This window comes from Hirundo rustica, unplaced genomic scaffold (genome assembly GCF_015227805.2).
Source record: "Hirundo rustica isolate bHirRus1 unplaced genomic scaffold, bHirRus1.pri.v3 scaffold_189_arrow_ctg1, whole genome shotgun sequence".
Classification (NCBI taxonomy): Eukaryota; Metazoa; Chordata; class Aves; order Passeriformes; family Hirundinidae; genus Hirundo; species Hirundo rustica.
In genome coordinates, this window is record NW_026690259.1 from 768 (window position 1) to 7,670 (window position 6,903).

Here is a 6,903-nt window from a genome sequence, read left to right on the forward strand (position 1 = left end):
TGCCGTGGGGATTTGTCCTCCCTGGTCTCCGTGCTCAGCTCCTTGTCTAGGGGAGGAAGGACAAGGAGAGGATGGGATTTGCCTCCGTGCCAGAGGGAAGGGGAAGGAGATCCCCTCAGTGCGTCCCCAGCAGGACGGCGTCGGCTGCGGGGTTGTCCTGCAGCCGGGGGCCGTGCTGGGCTGGGAGATGGAGCAGGAGAGAGGGGGAAAGGGGGCACTGACTTCCTCCTCACCTGCCTGGCTGTCCTGGGGCACCTTCCTCTTCCTCACAGCCTCCTCCTCCATCCTGCAAAGGTTTGGGAATTGGAAATCCTGTCTGGGGGAAAACAAGGGATGAGCACGTTGAGTTTGAAGGTCTCTCTGCCCAAGTCCATCTCTAGAGGTCACCAGGCATCTGGGGTCCACAAAAAACAGGAAATTGGGAGTGAATGGATCTACACTGTGGGCAACTGGGAGTCACTGGGAACATGATGGGAGGGACTGAGATTACTCCAGGGGCAACTGGGATAATACTGTGAGGAACTGGGAACAACTGGAACTTTGAGGGGGAAATTGGGATCATACTGGGATCACAGTGGGAACAGCTGGGTCCATGCTGGGAAGAACTGGGATCACACTGAGGGTGATGAGAATCATACCGGGATTGACTGGGAGTGGCTGTGAGCAACTGGAATCATGCTGAGAGCAACTGGGATGAAGTGGGAGTGACTGGGAGCATGCAAGGGGTGACTGGGACATACTGGGAGAGACAGGGGGTCACTGGAATCATACTGGAGGCTACTGGGGTCATGCTGGCATTGACAGAGAGCAACTGGGAATCACACTGGGAGCCACTGGCATCACACTGGGAGTGACTGGAATTAGACTGCAAGTGACTGGGACATACTGGGAGAGACTGGGATCATACTGGAGTCAGACTGGGAGAGACTGGAAAGGTGCTGGCCATGATTGGAACCATACTGGGGGTGACTGGGTGCAATGGATCATACTGGGAGTGACTGAGATTTTAGTGTGACTCACTGGGATCATACTGGAAGTGACTGGAGCCATACTGGGAGTGACTACGGGTCCCACTGGGATCATCCTGGGAGCCACTGGGATTACAGTGGCTGTGACTGGATCCTCAGTAGGGGTACTGGGAGCTGCTGGGCCCATGGCGGCAGGAAACTGTGAACACACTGGGAGCAACTGGGATCAACTGGAAGGTACTGGAACCATGCTGAGGGGACTGAGATCACAACTGGGATCATACTGGGAGCGACTGGGAGAAACTGGGAAAGAATGGCATCATTCTCAGGTAACTAGAGCCTTACTGGGGCAACTGGGAGTGACTGGGAATGACTATGAGCATGCTGAGTGCAACTGGGATATACTGGGAGGGTCTGGAAAGATACTAGAGGGACTGGAACAACACTGGGAACAGATGGGATCATGCTGGGAATGACTGGGACCACGCTACAGGAAACTGGGAGTGACTGGACCTACACTGGGGGCAACTGGGCATGACTGGGACCATGCTGAGAGGGACTGGGACTATTCCAGGGGAAACTGGGATCCTACTGGGATCACAGTGGGAACAGCTGTGGCCATGCTGGGGAGAACTGGGATCACACTGAGGGTGATGGGAATCATACTGGGATTGACTGGGAGTGGCTGTGAGCAACTGGAATCATGCTGAGTGTGGAGCCCCTGCAGCCCCTTGCCATAATACCTAGGGCCTGGCCTTGGCAGGACAGATCATAGAGTCACCTGCCCAGCCTGAGACAGAGAACTTCCCAATGGGGCTCTGCACACGATGGTTTGCCTCAGTTTCTCCCCTCCCTGATTCCCCTGGCCCTTTGGTTTCTCCTTTCCTCTGTGTCTCCATTGGTTTGGGGTTCCCGGGGACTGGCCCCGTTTTCCCTACAGGACACTGACCTTTCCTGCCCTTTGCTCTGCCCCCGTGCCTCAAGGTCTTTGGCTGCTGAAGCTCACACTTGAGCTGCAGACCGGCACACGTGCTCCCCTTTCCAATCTGGATTCCCCTTGGGCTTCTGGAAATAAACCTGGCTGGAACTGATCCAGTGCAAAGGCCTTCTGGCCTCTCCTTGCTGAGCTGCCCACGTGGCGTGTGTGCATGTGTGAGCTTGACTGCTTCGCCTGAGCTTCCCCAAGCGGCCTTTCCACCGCAGAGGCTTATCGGCTCTGGGCTTCAGCTCCACTCCCAAAAACCACAACGCAACACGCTTTGGCCGAAAATTACCCAAATGGGCCTAAAATCTCCAGGACCTGGACTGAGACCCAGACCAAGATCAGCACCAGAACCGGCACCAGCACCAAGACTGAGACCGACACCGAATCCGAGACCGGCACCGACAGCGGCGCTGCTCTGGGACGGGCACCGAGACCAAGACTGGGACCAGAACTGACACCAGAACTGAGAGCGGCACCGCTGCAGGACCGGGACCAGGACCGGAACCAGTACACCGGAACTGAGACCGGCGCCACAGAGGCACCGGGACCAGGACTGAGACCAAGACCGTAACTGACACCAGAACTGGCACTGGGACCAAGACTGAGACCAAGACCGGCACCGGAACCAGCACCGAGACTGGCACCGCTCCGGGACTGGGACCCAGACTGAGATTGGCACTGGGAGCACTCCGGGACCAAGACTGACACCGCTACCGGCACTGGGACCTGGACTGAGCTGAGATCAAGACTGAGACCGGGACTGAAGCCAGCAAAGAAGGGCACAAAAGTCACCAAAAACACCCCTCAAGAGACCAAAAAGTGGCAGAAAATGGCCCCAAAATGATCAAAAACTGACTAGAAATGTACCCAAAATTACAAAAACGGCTCAAAATGACAGAAAATGGCCCAAAAAATGACCAAAAATCCCCTTTAAATGTACCCAAAAATGAGAGAAAAGTGCCCTAAATTACCCCATGACAGAAAACGGCACAAAAATGGCCAAAACCAGCCCAAAAGTGACCAAAAATAACTCAAAAGTGACAGGAAATGCCCGCAGGATGGAGGAGAGCCAGGAGGGTCACAGAATTCCAAAAATTCAAATCGCCCAAAATTGCATCAAAAAAGCAAAATTAAAAAAAAAACTGAAAAAAGCATCAAAAGAGCTAAAAAAAAAAACCTTGAAAATTCCTCCAAAAATGCCAGCAATATTCCCCAAATTTCAAAAAATTCCCCAAACCCAACAAAAAACACCCAGAAAATGAAAAACAAAAAAACAAACAAAGAAACAAGCAACCAAACCCTTGAAATGCCCAGAAATATAGTAAAAAAATCCCCCCCAAAATCCCCCGACCGCCCGGAATTCCCAAAATCCCTAAAAATTCCCAGAATTTCCTACACTTGCTCTTGATGAAGGGCTGCAGCAGGCAAGATTTGCTGGTGCTAGCGCTGCTGATCACCAAGAACTTGAAGAGGAAATCTGGAAAAAAAATCCCACGTTTGGACCCAAATTACCAAGATTTCCTACATTTGGAACTAAAATTCCCCAAATTTCCCAAGTTTGGACACAAAATTCCCCCAAAATCCTCCCTAGAGATCTGAAAATTCCCACACTTGGACCTGAAATTCCCCAAATTCCTGCATTTGCCCCAAAATTCAAAAAATTTCCCAATAGAAAACCCAAAATTTCCCCATTTTGACCTCAAAATTTCCACTACAGAGACCAAAATTCAAAAAAAATTCCCTTGAAGGATCCCAGAATCTCCTTATAGAGATACTGAGACCCCCCCCGACCACCCTGGACCCTTTATTGTCTCCCCAAGACCGCTATAGAGCCTCTAGAGCACCACCAGACCCCACCAAATCCCCCCTAGAGACCTCCGGATCCCCTCTAGAGACCCCCAGGCCCCCCGGACCCTCTATAAATCCCCCATAGATCTCCTACAGCTCCCTCAGATCCTATCCGGCGACCCCTAGACCCCCCCAAATCCCCCACAGGGACCCACTGAAACCCCCAGACCTCCCCGGAACCGCTAGAGGCTCCCCCAGACCCCTATAGATCCCAAGAGACCCCTCAAGCCCACAAAGCCCCTAGAGAGACCCCCCGACCCCATTTAGGGACCCCCCGAGCCCCTTTACGGACTCCTCTGGACCCTCTAGAAAGCCCCCAGACCCCTAGAGAGCCCCTAAAGCCCACCATAAACCTCTTAGGGACCCCTCGAACGCCCTAAATCCCCTAGAGACCCCCAAATCCCCTAGAGAGACCCCCCAGGTCCACTCAGACCCCTCAGGATCCCCGAGAGATCCCCCATTGCCCCACCGTAGGTCTCAGACACGCGGGAGCCCCGTCGGGGGACCAGGAGCAAAGATGGCGGCACTCCGGGGAAGCAACTTCCGAGCAGTCTGCGCATGCGCGGGAGGCAACGCGCCAGCAGATAGGCGGGGCTCAAGGGAGAAGAGAGCTGCGGCCAATGAAAGGGCAGGGAAGGAATGAAATGAGGCGGGCTCAGGGAAAGCGCAGGGCCTGGCAGGGGAAAGGGGCGGGGTCAAGGAAAGGGCGGGAAGGAGGAGGAGAGTGGGCGTGGCCAAGGGGACGCGCCCTCCTACAAGGGCTCGCTTTGCCCTAAAATCACCCAAAAGGGTCTAAAATCTCCGGCACCGAGACCGAGATCAGCACCAGAACCGACACCAGCACCAGGACTGAGACCGACACCGGAACCGAGACCGGCACTGCTCTGGCACCGGCACTGGGACCGAGACCGAGACCAAACCCGGCACCAGAAGCGGTGCAGGGACCAAGACTGACACCAAGAGCGACACTGGGACCGGCACCGGGAATGCTTTGGAACCGGCACCGGCGGCGGGAGCGCTCCAGGACTGCTCCAGGACTGCGGCCAGAGCCGAGACCGGGAGCACCCCAGGACTGAGACCAAGAGCGGCACCGGAAACCAGCACCGAGACTGGAACTGCTCCGGCACCGAGACTGAGATTGGCACTGGGAGCACTCCGGGACCAAGACCGGCACCGGCTCCGGTACCGGGAACGCTCCGAGACCGAGTCCGAGACCGAGACTGAGACGAGGAGTGGAACGGGAACCGGCACCGGCACCGAGAATGGCACCGCTCGGGGATCGAGATCGACACCGGGACCGGAATCAGCACCGGGAGCGCTCCGGGACTGAGACTTGAGACTGGAGGCGGGACCGGGACGGGGATCGGACCCCGAATCGCTCCGGGATTGGCTCCAGGATCGCTCCGGGACCGCCGCGTTCGCTCCGGGGAGTTTTGGCCGCACACCCGGGCGGGACTGGGAGGGAGCCCTGGGCCGGGCGGGACCGCCTCGGTTCGCGTCGTTCCGCTGCAGCCATCCCGCTCCATATGATCCCAGTTTGTATGATCCCAGTCTCTATGGTTCTGATCCATGCGCTGCCAGCCTGTGAAATCCCAGTCCGTGTGATCCCAGTGTGTACAATCCCAGCCTACAAGGTGCCAGTCCGCATGATCCCAGTCTGTCTGGTCCTGCATGGCACACACTCCAGGGGTGCCAGTCTCGGTGCCAGGCCCGGGTTCAGTCCTGGCCTCAGTCTCGGTCTCGGATCAGTGCCGGTCCCAGTGTCGGTACCACTGCCTGTCTTGGTCCTGGAGTGCTCTCTGTGCCAATCTCATTCTCAGTCCCAGTACCAGAGCGGTGCCAGTCTTGGATCCGGTGTTGGTCTGAGTCTCGGTGTTGGTGCCGGTTCTGGTGCTGATTATGGTCTCAATCTCAGTCTCAGTCTCGATTAGGGAGATTTTTAGGCCAGTTTAGGTGATTTTAGGCAAAACGGGGGACTATTAGTATGGATTTTAGGAACCTTTGGATGATTTTTGGCCAAATCTGGTGGGTTTTAGTCTGATTCAGCTGATTTTTGGACAAGCAGGGCAGTTTTAGGGTGAATTTTAGATCATTTTAAATGAATTGAGGCCTATTTGGTTGGGGTTTAGACACATTTGGGTGATTTTAGGACAAATCTGGTGGGTTTTACAGGGGACTTTGGGTCCCTTTGGGTGATTTTAAGCCAAACCAGGTATTTTCAGGGTGGATTTTATGCCCTTGGGTGAGATTTAAGGTTTATTTGAGGGCATTTTTGCATGGGTTTTCAACCAGTTTGGGCAGTTTTATGGCTCCTTGGTTGGATTTTAGACCCCTTTGGATGATTTTACCACTATTTGGCTGACTTAAGGCCAAATCATGGATTTAGGGTGGATTTTAGGCCCTTCTGTGTAATGGAAATCTACTTTGTGGGGATTGCAAGCCTCTTTGGGTGATTTGAAGCCAAATCTGGTTGGGTTTAGGGTGGATTTTTGGTCCCTCTGATCAATTTTAGTCCCTTTTGTGATTCTAGACCAAACCAGGCCCTTTTAGGACCGTGTGTCGCCTTGGCCGCACTTTTTTCCCCTCAGAATTCCTGCTCTGTCCCTCACCCCGCCCCTTTCCCCTCACAGTTCCCGCCCTTTCCTTGACCCCGCCCCTTTCCCCTCACAGTTCCCGCCCTTTCCTTGACCCCGCCCCTTTCCCCTCACAGTTCCCGCCCTTTCCTTGACCCCGCCCCTTTCCCCTCACAGTTCCCGCCCTTTCCTTGACCCCGCCGTCGCCGTTCGGGGTTCAGAACGGGGCAGGAGGAGATGGGGGAGGAAGAGGCGGAGCGGCAGCAGGAGGAGAACAGGAGAGGAGGAATCGGTCGGCTCCAGCGCTGCCTGAACCCACAGCGCCCTTGGGAGTATCGTCCGCCATGCTGCAGGTGCCCAGGGAGGGGGAGCTCTCCCCAAATATCCCGTGGCAGGGTCCCTGGGTTTGGGGTTTTAGGGGGGGGATATTTAGACCTTGCAGGGATCCAAAGCTGATCCGCAGATGGCCCTCGGGAAGACATCAGGAGCTCCCCGGGATGTGTTTTTGGGGGTCCCGTTGGTAGCAGAG

General features: G+C 55.3%; 1 long non-coding RNA gene across 1 annotated transcript; it reads right to left on the reverse strand.

Annotated features, from left to right (window-relative positions):
• Positions 1–261: 261 nt before the first annotated feature.
• On the reverse strand, positions 262–4,349 carry LOC131378788 (uncharacterized). The gene is made up of 3 exons (XR_009208726.1): positions 4,271–4,349; positions 3,350–3,430; positions 262–312 (listed from the first exon to the last, which is right to left on the reverse strand). It is a non-coding gene; the product is annotated as an uncharacterized LOC131378788 (long non-coding RNA).
• Between the last annotated feature and the right edge of the window lie 2,554 nt (positions 4,350–6,903).